The sequence below is a fragment of the Microtus pennsylvanicus genome, chromosome 7 (assembly GCF_037038515.1).
Source record: "Microtus pennsylvanicus isolate mMicPen1 chromosome 7, mMicPen1.hap1, whole genome shotgun sequence".
NCBI classification, from domain to species: domain Eukaryota; kingdom Metazoa; phylum Chordata; class Mammalia; order Rodentia; family Cricetidae; genus Microtus; species Microtus pennsylvanicus.
Window position 1 is genome coordinate 37,950,507 of NC_134585.1, and position 13,115 is coordinate 37,963,621.

Genomic DNA, 13,115 nt, shown 5'->3' on the forward strand with positions numbered 1-13,115 from the left:
CTGAAGACTGCTCCTTCCAGAAACTGATTTTGTTGAGATTAGCAAAATCTATCTCCTTGATCCAGCTGAACACTGTAAACCCTGGCTCTTTTTTATGTGTATGTGATAACCTCACCTCATTGTTCAACGGTCTGCAATAACCTTGTTTCTCTGCTAAATTCTATATAATTAAAACCTTGTTCTCCCATGGTGCTGAAGTTTCTCAATCAGAGAGCCCAGTCCACCTGACCCCACCTATTTTCATGTGTCTGAGTGTTTGTCTTTTCTTTGTTACCTTACAATCCCCACTTAGTTCTGTGTCTGGAACCACGCAAGGTCAAAGCAATACTAAAAATAGCTTTGCTATATAACCTGTAAATCAATGAGCAGTCCACTTCCTCAAGCGTGAATATTGGTGTGGTTCACCGCAGTGTCTTAAGAATCTGTCTTGAAACTGAATCCCTTCCTTCAAATAAACCAACGCAATTAAACTGCAGCCTGGTTGCAGTTAATTGCAATCAGGTGGCTATCATCCCCAGAGCGTAGTATTTGAATACTAAGGGATGAAAGATCTATAAGAGTGTTCTATAAATATTTACTTAGATATAATTCATCAAATTCCTCATGAACACTGGTAAAGCTTTCAAGAAGAAAGCTCCTCACCTTAATGTGTCCCACCCAGAATCCTCCAAAATAAAAAGGTGCAACCACAACATGCTGTGATGATTCTTTATTGCCCAATAAAATACAAGGTTATAGATTAGTCAATCTGATAAATCCACTGATCGTTTTGTAGTTCTATGATCGGTGTGCAAGAATTTTTATAGCTCAATAAAACATAAGACAGCTTTACAACCCAAGACTAAGCCAGTGATAAAGGGGGAGGGTAGCCTATGCATATTGAAAGAATATCTTGAAAAGTCACGCTAAGATGTTTCTGCACACATACTCAGAATCAAAAGCAGCACAAAATGCAGATGGCAAGAATTTCTTTACAAAGTATGGAATATACAAAACTGATACTGATGATAATGAGTCCCCAAGAGTGTCTGAACCTAAATATCATCAGAAAACAAATCATGAACAAATCACACAGTAGCATCATGATATCAATGGCATGTTCTCATATTCTGATTTCTTTACAGTTCAAAAGTATGTCCTCTAATGTTAAGAGATTAAGATAAACAGTAAACCCTATTTTTCTTATCATTCAGAATTTATTTCATTTAGAAATATGAAAGGTTTTTTAAGATGTTAAACCTTAACATCTTTAAGAGAGAGGAGAAGGCAGGGGAAAAAAGAGGAACAGAAGGGTGACTGGCTACAGCCTGCTGTTTCACATCCATCTTCAAATGCCCATTGAGTTTTAGAGTGATAGTTTTAACACTGGTTCCCATAAATTTCCAAATATATGTGGCAATATGTAAACTATATTAATATGTTTATGTGGGGATTGCCAATTAGCAATAATAAATACAAGAAAGTTTAAACTGTTTTTTATATTTCCATTTTTGTCTTTTCACTTGTGTCTGAGACAAGGCATTGCTATAGTCTAGACTGGCCTCAAACGCATTACACAGTCCACACCAGCCCAGAATTCATGATCTTCCTGCCTTTGCCTCCTGCCTGCTGGTATCACAGGTATGCAGCACTATACCTGACTACAAGACGGAATTTTCAAAACCATTGTTCTGCAAATCAGAATTTTATGAAAAGGATCAGTATGTTAGTGATCTGGCCATGTTGGTGAAAAGAAAACCTGATGAGATTTCTTTTTAAAGACAAACCTAAAGTAAGAATGTGTTGTGTTACTTAGATTATGAAATGTATCTTGATAAAACTTTATCAAAATAAGTGACTTTTATCACGGAACACCTTAAGGAAAGCCAGCATACTAAATAATATAGAAGTTCCCCAAATGTTTTTGAATAAAATGTCCATTATACTTTGGGTTATTAATAGTAACTCTACACACACCCCCAATAATGCCTTCGAGAACGTTCAACCTGACTGCCTGTAAGATTGCCATTCTGTTAAATTAAGTTAGATTGCATTGCTTTCTTTATTAGACTGTTACATGGGTTTTATGTGCATAAAGGTTTTACTTTAAGCTCAACTTTTGAAAACATCATAGATTAACTTTCAGAAATAGTTCAGACCAAAAATTTTTGAGAATGCTTATAAAATTGTTTTGACACCTAAATTTTTCCTGCATATACCCAATAAGCAAAATATACTATCTATACTGCAAGGCACCCAACACTGGGGGGGGGGATGCATGCTATATATACTTTCTTTTTTTCCACATTGGACATGAAATTAATTCATGTCCAATGAATTAATATTTCTGAAAATAGTCTTATCAGCAAAATGGATAATTTGGCCTTTGTAGGCTTTTATATCAGGGTTCATCTATAACATGAACCCTGGACACTTGGATTCTCAACTGGATGCATTGTCTTTAGCAAGTAAGTAATAGAAACATCAGTTTTTAACTCCAATACTTTACAAACAAGTGTCCTGCAATTGCCATCCCTAAGGTTCATTCACAGAACAGCAAACCCACAAGGAACCATTTCTTTATGTCTCATACTTCTAGACGATAAATTCACAGTCAGGATTCCCTACAAAGAATGGAAAGTGTGCTTTATCCATGTTCTGTGTGTTTTCCCTGTTAAATCAACACTGCATGTCATGATCTGGTCATCATATCATTTTACAAAGTGCTCTTCAGATTTCTGTATTGAACATTTATCATTTGTTATTAATAGTGTACCCTTTGGTGCAAATTTTCATTATCATAAAAAGTTCGGAATTGAAAAGGAGAATTAAGTAGAAATATATAAAACTGAAAACCAATGCAAAGGCTACCAGAAAAAAATAATTATATATCAATTTTATGTTTCAATAACAATAGGTATTATGTGTGGCTAAAACTGTGTTGTCTTTTCCTTATAAATAGTTAGATAGGGGATGGAATTATGACTAAGTGCAATAGCACCGCTGCTCTTGCAGAGGACCTCGATTCAGTTCCCAGCACCCACATGGATACTTACAGCCATCTGTAGTTCCCACTGCAGATGATCTGATTTGTCCTCTTCGTCCTCTCAGGCCACCCAGTGTACACATGCCACACACACATTCATTCAGGCAAATACTCATACACATAAACTAAAATTAAATATATCTTAAGAAAAATAGAACATTAATTGCAGTCTTTTCTCTCTTCATCCCCTTTCTATATATAGATGAAGATAGATAAGCTATATAAAAATATATAAAAGATTTTTATATATATAAAATTTTTATATACTTCCATACTGCTGTGTGTAAGTATATGTGTATGTGCATGTGTGTATAGGTATGTGTACATATATATACATGTGCAGTTTTATGGCAGTATGTTGAAAATTTATTCATGTAATTAAAATATCACTCTAAAATATTTTTATATTTTATAATCCTAGATTTACTGAGTTTACTCTCTTATTCATGTACCATACTAGCAAAATGATAAGAAAAAGTAACAAGTTTCATAGCACCTCAGCATTAAGATTTAGTTATATAACAATTTGGAGTGTTTTTTTTTTAACTTTCTTTTTGTTTTATTGAGAAAAAAACAATTTCCGCCTCCTCCCAGCCTCCCACTCCTCCCCCCCACTCCTCTCCCCCTCCCCCCACTCCTCTCCCCCTCCCCCCACTCCTCTCCCCCTCCCTCTCAAGTCTGAAGAGCAGTCAAGGTTCCTTGCCCTGTGGAAAGTCCAAAGTCCTCCCCCATCCATCCTGGTCTAGGAAGGTGAACATCCAAACTGGCTAGGCTCCCACACAGCCAGAACATGAAGTAGGATCAAAACCCAGTGCCATTGTCCTTTGCTTCTCATCAGCCCTCATTGTCCGCCATATTCAGAGAGTCCGGTTTTATCCCCTGCTTTTTCAGTCTCAATCCAGCTGGCCTTGGTGAGCTCCCAATAGATCAGCTCCACTGTCTCAGTGGGTGGGTGCACCCCTCGTGGTCCCGACTTCCTTGCTCATGTTCTCCCTCCTTCTGTTCCTCATTGGGACTTTGGGAGCTCAGTCCAGTGCTCCAGTGTGGGTCTCTGTCTCTATCTCCATATAACCTCATACAAACTTACTTGAATTTCAGTTCTGGTTTAATTGTGTAACTTCGGTCGTATTAAATATACAGCCTGCTTTCTTGCCAATAAAATGAAATGAGTATTGCTGTTTTTTACTGGTTACAAAAACAAAGGCCAACCTGGTGGCACTTGCCTGTCATACCAGAAGTAGAGGCAGGAGGAACAGAAACTAAAGACCAGCTTCAGCTCTGTAGAGGAGTCAAGGCCAGCCGGAGCTACATGAGAACTTGCCTCAAAACAAAAGGCAGAATTTATTCTCTTAAATAGGGCATTGGGAGGCACACATCTCACCTCTCTCCTTGTGTTCTTCAACTCTACAGTGCCTTGGAAGCAGAAGAAATTTAAAGAGGACACGAGATTTTACAGTGCCCAGTATGTGATGCATAGACTAGGTTAAGTGATCAGGGTTAGATGTCAGGGACATCAGCTGGCACACCAGCCAGCAGCTGCAGCTTCAAGGATGAGGAAAGACTGTGGCAGTTACCTGAGGAGGACCAGTCTCCCCTGATCCTTTAATAAGAATGAAATGGGATTTCCAAGACTGGAAATTTGAGTCAAGTCAAAGTCAGTTTGCAGAATACTGACTCCGGGTTCTGTCAATGGTAGCTAGGCAGCGAACAATGACTTCACAGCAAACACAGACCATTAGAGCCAACAGAGGACAGAGACAGTAAAGACCTGTCAAATGGGGCTGTTAGGGGAAATGAGAGTATAGACTGTTTCTTTTGTATTCAGTGGGGTGGTATCTTTTGGGATCTTAATTTAAATAAAGAAAGTCTTAGTATATTTTGTAGATATTGGCTGGTGAAACCTAAGCCATTGGGATTATACATCTCTAGACTTTGCTTTCTTTTATTTTTTATGTATACCTTTAACTTTTTCCTTTTATTGAAAATAGATTTTTTTTCACATAATACATCATGCTTATGGTTTCCCCTTCCCCTACTCTTTCCAGTGCCTCCCCAACCTCCCTTCCCACTTGGATTGACTCTCTTTCTGTATCTCATTAGAAATTAAACAGGCTTCTAAGGGAGTATAATATAACAAAATATAATATATAGTATAAAATAAAAATTAACACATCAGAATTAAACAAAACAAACAGAAGGGGAAAAGTCCAAAGAAGGCACAAGAAACAGAAACCCACTCACGCCCACACTCAGGTACCCCATAAAAACACTAACGGAAAAGCCATAATATGTGTGCACATAATATATGTGCACCTCTTTGGGCCTTGCATGCTACTTCAGTGTTTGTGAGTTCATATGAGCTTTGATCATTGTCTTAGTTTACATTGTATTGCTGTTAAGAAACACCATGACCATGCAACACTTACAAAGTAAAACATTTAATTGGGGCTGGCTAACAGTTCAGAGGTTTAGCCCATTATCATCATGGTGGGACTCATGGTGGCATGCAGGCCAACATGGTGTTGGAGAGGTAGTTAAGAGTTTCACATCTGGATCTGCAAGCAGCAGGAGGAGACTGAGACATTGGCCAAGTTTGAGCATAAGAAACCTCAAAGCCCACCCCAGCACCACACCTCCTTCAACAAAGCCACACCTCTTTTTACAATGTCACACCTCCCAGCAGTGCCACTCTTTGTGGGCCAAGCATTCAAACCCATTACTCTATGGTGGCCATTCCTGCTCAAACCACCACAATCATATTGATATAGAAGGTCTTGTTTTCTTGGTGTCCTCCATCCCTTCTAGCTCTAACATTCATTCTACCTCCCCACCCATAGGGTTTCCTGAGCCCTGACGGGAGTAATTTGATGGGAACATTCCATTTATGGCTGATTTATCTTATTCTCTCTCTTTTTTACCATTATGTCCAAAACAATAGAAGTTATTGAGACAATATCATACCACTCCCAAGTAAGGGATGAGAGTGTTTTACGAGGTATTTATGATGTCCAGTTGTATCTTGGATGAGAGGGAGGAAAAAAATCACAATTCCACAAACTTGTTATCTTCCTTACTGTGTGCTGTGAACCTGCCACATTCATCTTCTTGGAGGAAAGATCACTGTATTCTAGTTAATTACAAAGAACTCCAAACTTACAAATGCATATTATTCCATGGGAAAACTTGGTAGTTCCAATACTTCAAATCTAAGTTTTCATCTTAGGAAGTATTCCCACATAGTATGTAGCATATCCAATGATTTATTTTAAAAGTTGAACCTTGCCATTAACAACATTAAGAAATTCAGAACAGTTAGCCACAAGCTCTACCTAGAGGGTATCTTTTCTCAACAATTTTCTCATAAAAACAAAAGTGCAAATCCGTCACTCTTTCAATTATTTAAGGTATTATTCTAAGGCTTACTCTTTTACTAACAATGCTTTCAAATATGAGCAAGAAATCTTCAGGGATTAAATGGATATATGTATAATTTTATCAGGATACCAGCCCTCATGCAATGAGGATAAATTTCAAAAGCAGCAATCCTATCTCCTGGTAATTGCAAGCCCTCTCAACTTCCCATTGTGTCTATCCTGTAAATTTTAATATTCATGAAACATAAGCCACTGTCATTCTGAAAAAACTGGCTTCTTTCCCTGTTTTCTTAGCATACTTATGCAGGTGCCAAATTCTGAAAAACGGTGTTATTGCTACTCAGGCATTTTTCTTGATGTGTTTGGGACCTACTGTGACATAATCTTGAGTCGTTCTATGGCAGGAACAAGGTTATGCTACAAAATGGACTGAATATGTGTTTTCTCCCCAGATTTCTGTATTGACATCTAAACCCTAATGTGCTTGGTTTAGGAGGTGTGATTTTTGGAAGGCGATTAACTCATAAAGGCAGAGCCTTCATGACTAGAATTAGTGCCCTCATAAAAAGAGACTGTAAATCTGCAGGTAGCATAACCTTGGCCTTCTCAGCCTCTGTACAGTGAGAAATAAATTTTTGCTCTTTGTAAGTCACTAAGTCTATGCTGCTTTGTTACACAAATCTAATAGAATGGGGCCTGTTGTATTTGCCCTTGGATTTTTAAGTGCTTTGAAAAAAAAATGTCCAAAATAATTTTCTCATTTATTAAATTCTACTAAAGTAGTAATAAGACACACCTATTATGTAATAATATTTAGTAATAAATAAGATACACATTATGACAAGACATTTACTACAATCCAAGCAGACAACACTGAAAGAAGAAAAATGAATATGTGTCTCTAAAAATTTGTATAATAATGATAAACAGAACCAGTAGGTAAAGAAGACATTGACGTCATATGTTATGTTCTAGATCCCATTATTCTGCCAATGTTCACTTTGAAAACGCTGAGTGGATAAGGCCACAGTGGCACCTTTACAAAGAGACACAGAATGAAGGGCAGTATCTCCTGCTTACTTAAACGACTAATTGTAATAAATGTCTTATGTGTTTCTCAAGAAAGCCACTGGGTGGGAGCTTTTGACCTTCAGGAGAGCAGCCTTAAACCTGTGTCATAAATTTGGCTTATTTCCTTAAACCTCTACTGTTGCCTCCTTGAATGTCTCTCTTCTACAACCCACCTGCAGCTAGATCATGGCCTCAGGTTTTGCATTTAGGAAAATGCATGAGGATATGGTTGTGTTTGTGTGTGTGTGTGTCTTGCCAGGGTCTCCTGTTTCACAACAGAGACTGATCCTGGAAGAATCATATTAATGCTCAGACTTCTGAAAGTTGTTTGCTTCTAGCAAAAAGACAATATTCTGTAGCTGAAATTGACCACAATGGAGAGGATGTCAAGTTGGCAGAGTAGTGGCCCGTAAACACATTAAGTGACTTTTGAGCTTTCCATCACTGGGTTTGGTTGCAAGTTTCTCTTCTACAAGGATAGGAGAGTATATATAGTCTACAAACTTCGCCATCCCTGGAACCAAACTTCTATTAGAGTCTTTTTACTTAAGGAGGAAATATTTAATGAAGCGATTGGGATAACCTCATTTAGTACAAAATGGAATGTTAAGGGGATTGGGTTCATCCTCTATGATTAGTTAGTGGTCCACATGCCATGACAGTAGTACCGGTAACTAATTAGTAAACATTTCAGGGAACTTTTCTTTGTCATCCTATTCCTACAAACATCACCTAAGAGATTTTCTTTCGAGACCTATAAAGAAACACAACAATAGCATGATATACTGAAGTTAAAAATAAGAAAAATATAAATTTAGTAGGCAGTATATTTTGTCCTGACAGGAAATTTTTATTGATTATTAAGATGGCATGATACATACTGAGAGGAAGCCTTCTTCCTGTAACGTCTGCATTTTAATCACTGTTGCTTCTGGGAGTTCTAAGCCAGTTCATATTCTAATAGAAAGAAAGTGGGTGGAGAATCATTAACCTCACTGTTGTTGGCCAGAATATCTCCAGTGTGTCCTAAGCAAACAGGAAGTTCCATCTGCCTCAAATGAGCCTTGTTCCCAGAGGCCACAATGGTGATGAATTAGACACACTACAGTGATTTCCTTCACCTGATGCTTCCAAGATAAGCCTGAAAATACTTTAAATAGATTGAATGTCAAAACTGATGTGATTGTTAGTCACCATTTTGAAAGTTGGTCCCCTCACACTATATCTGTGGCCTACTTAGGACTTTTCCATTGTGAATTAAAACTCCTGAAATGGCCAAGTCTATTACAAAGAACTTTTACATATTCAAATTCATTTAGCTATTTGTCAAATGTCTCCACTGAGGAGCTTCAACTACTCAGACCCCCTCATTGCATCAGGTCCGTCCTAGAGGATGAGCTGTGACTCCGCCACCTCCCCTTCCCTTTCTTCTCGTCTTCTTTATCTCACATCAAGTCCGATGTTTCCACACCTGACTTCTTTCAAAAGTTAGGAAATCCCCTGCATCTTCCTTCTCATTGCCTGCCTGAATCTGCTTGAGCTGTTATAACAAAAGAACTAATAGTATTTAACTTCTGCAAATTTAGTGCTAGAGTGAAGGCAATCCTGCTTAGGGACTTCTTTAGCTTACTAGTGTCATCTTAGTACTGTATACTTAACTACTAGAAAGATAAGAACCTGTTGCCTTGTTCTCTTGTAAAGGCAAGAATATAACTGGAATCTTCCCTAGGTTTATTTCCATTGCTGTGATAAATAGCTGACAAAAATAGAACTTTAGCTCAAAATTTCAGATAGTCCATCATTGTGGAGAAGACAAGGTGGGAAGTTGAAGTAACCAGTTATATCACATCTACAATAAAGGGCAGAGAGAAATAAATACATGTCTGCCTGTTGCTCAGGTAGCTTGATGCTCTAACAAGACTTGCCTAGTTTCCATTGTCTACTAGTCTCTTTTATGAGTCATTTCCAGAATGCGTTCTGCTCTCATAATGCTATCAGCATGCCAGTCTTGTTTATTGCTACATTTTCTAACAGGAGAACCACTTCATCTACAAAGACTGCATCACATCTCATCACAATCTTCTCATGGTGATCTTGGATTTTCCAAGCATGCACTTGAAATTTCTTCTAGACTCTACTTGCTATTCAGCCCCAGAGTAATTTCCACATTTCTAGGTTACTTGCCACCAAAGCACCCCACTTCTTGCTATCAAAATTTGTATTATTTAGGATTCCTAAAATAAAGTGAACTAACTGGATAAATATTGGTTTGATAGATGGTAGAGACAGAAATACACTATAAAGGACTCTGGTCCTGGAAAAGCCTAGTGTGTGGGAAAATAAAGGAAGTCTAATTTGACTCAAAGGGTTAAAAAAAGAAATAGGAAAGCCAATGATATAAGTTCCAGGCCATGACAGAGAGACCAGTCTCACAGCCTAAAGCTAGTCATGGCTGAGGAGAAAGTTCTTGGGGAGGTTCTCTGGGGAGGGAAACTGATTTCCCTACCTACTAATTGAAATGTTTACATTGTTCAAAGACATCCTCAAGGGAACACACATGCACAAAAAAATAATTTTTAATCAAATAAATGGACAATAAAACTAACCATCAAAAAGTAGGACCATCAAGATCAAATTTCATGATTATTGTCTAGACAAAAACATTACATTTGGCCTCTGTTCTTTTACTTTCCCATACTCATGAGTTTAATCGACATCTATTTACAGAAACACTGACCCTTATCACCTTCTGTCATAAAATCTGAGTTATTTTATGTTCAATAAATCTATTATTCCCCCACTTTCTGTTTAATTAACTGAATTATTAGCATTCTTCTGTTTCCCATATTCTTTAACCTATTTTTTTTAAAAAAAAAAAACTACCTTTATTTATTTCTTTTTCAGTTACATACTTTTAAACAGGGCTGTGTTTCAGTATTCAGACATTCAGGCAATGTTGACTTCATCTTTAACCTATTTTAATTTTCAGATTACTTGTGGAAATTCAATCACTTGGTTATTCTTTCATCTAAGCAAAGCCTAAAACTATTTTAAACTATCTATGTAAAATTATAATCAAAACATCATTTAAATAGAATGAGGAAAATTAAAAGGGCTCATACATTCCATACTTGCTACATTCTGTTCTTAAGCTCTGTAGACACATGCCTTTTAAGATCTTCTGAAGGTCGAGGAACAAGCTACCTCGTGTGATCACACAACCAAAAGATGGAAATAAATACTTTGAAGTTTTCCTCAAGAATTCTAGTCTTTTGGTAAAGATACAATATTTTTAACAAGTCTAAGTAGATGAAATAAAGTTTCAGATTTTAGCTTGTCCTTGAAGTTAAGGTCACTAAGAAAATGAAAATGATCACAGCTATGACGTGTGCTATCTTTAGCATTCATTTTCTGAGGTGGATGATTACCTTTCAATTAGAAGAAGGAAGCCATATTGCATGCTCCAGGTGAGATGAAATGCAGAAAAATATGAAAGGCAAGATCTGCTATCATCACAAATGTTCCCAAGAACAAGAATTCACAACTCCTATGCCTGTAAGTGTTGAATAGAAGAAAAGTGAGACTCTGTTGTGAAATTTTCAAAATGGAAAAGCAGCAAGCTATCTAATGTTTATTATAAACAATTTTGTCAATTACATAGTGGTACAAAATTGTGTATTTATGATTAAAGGAGCTGTTTTCTTATTAAGAATTCTAATAGTTAAAGATAAGCACAGTAGTGTATTCCTGTATACATACCAAGTAATTGAGAATTGAAGGGAAGAGGATTGTTAAGTATGAGACCATCCTAGACTACATGAGATATAAAATATGTCATCTCTAAATGTGACTAATTCTACAGCAATAACCAAGGACTCCCAAACAAATAATTTTTAAAAGAAGATTGTAAACATGTTTAAACAACTCAAAGAAGACATGAATGTACTCAGAGAGTTGAATGAAATACAAAAGTTAATTCAAGATATAAAACCATAATTCAACAAAATATATAATAGCTGAAAAAAGTCAAAATATAATTATGCTGTGAATGAAAACTTCAACAAGCCAAATAAAAATTTCAGCAGAAAATATCTGCAATACAATGAAACAGGAGGAAAACAGAGTATCCAGGCTGGAAAACAAGGTATAACACTTGAATCGCTTTGTAAAAGTGATGGAAATGTTGAAAATGTGTATGAACAGGACATAAGAATTGTGATATTTTGTGTTCTGGAGATCAAAGGGGACAGCCACTAGTTAACCATAGATGTCTGGAGGTTTCTACAGAGAGGAGACAAGAAGTGACAACATGGGACAGAGACAACAGAAAGTGATGAAGCAGGGTGAAGACAAAATCTCAGCATTTTTATTCTGAGGATTCAGAGAGGTAGGAAGTCTCTGATGGCTTCTGCTCTGCTTCTCTGATATTTAGAGTTTTATCCCAATGTTTTGCTGCCAATTTTTACTAATTAAGACTAATTAGGATCATGTTTCATGTGGAGTCCAACTTTTGGGATACAAATTCATACACATACACAAGCCGCTTGCCTGTGGCTCTGCACATTCTGGCAGAGGCCAGAGCTGCATGTGACTGGAGTCATGGCTCCACTGGCTAGGTTTTCCTTTTTTTTTTTTTTTTTTTTTGATTCCTTCCAAGCCCTCTGAGCAAGTCTGGGATTTTTCCTCTCTGCAGCAAACTCCACAGTTGCTTGGGCTCCAAACACTGCCTCACCACCAGCCAACTCTGCCTTTAAGTAGCTACCTCCACAGATGCTTCTTTCCCATGATCCCCTGTGTGCATTTTTCTCTCCTGGTGGGCTTCCTCTCCTGGTGGATTCTGGGCTTTCCCTGGACCCCCTTCGTGGGCTTCTACATACTAGGTAGCTGCCTTGATACCCACTTGGGATTCTACCGTTCTACTCAGCAGTAGTCAGTCTCATACTTTACCATCATTTTCACCATCAGAAGCAGCAGATTTGGTGAGACAATTGTTCTTAAAGGCAGAAACTGGTTTAAATAAGGGAGAGAGAGTTGTTCCCACATTGAAAAATGGGAAACACTATAATGATAGAGGGAGTTAGGTCTCTGTATGATTACACAATGCGTAGTTTAAAATGGAACAATTAAATGAGAGGATAATTTAACTTAATTGAAATTGACATAATGATAACTATCATTTTGATAATTCTTATTTTATCCCTAAAAAGTTGGCTGATTTGAGTGCCAAGACACAAGTCTTAGAAAAATGTATTTAAATGGATCATAGAGATATTCAGATTCAGACAGAAGAATTTAAAGGAGAACCAATTTCAGCATTACATTATAAGGATAGAGAGGAAGAGCTCAATGTCTTGAAACAGCCAACTTTAATTTATCCAGTCACCTTACAGGAACTTCCAAATGACAGGTATCCCCAAGGCTGTGTAAGAGTTGACTGGATTCCTGTGAAAGGAAATGTTAGACTTAGGAGATTTAATGAAGTGATGATCTCATACAGTATGCTTTCGCCTTTTGTGAAACAGATGTTAAATTAATGGTCAACTAGTAACATAATTATCCCAAAAGACTGAGGAGACTTGATTTCAGCAGTATTGGAACTTGGTCCTCAATTACAGTGGAGGCCATGGTAGAAAGATGAGGCTGAG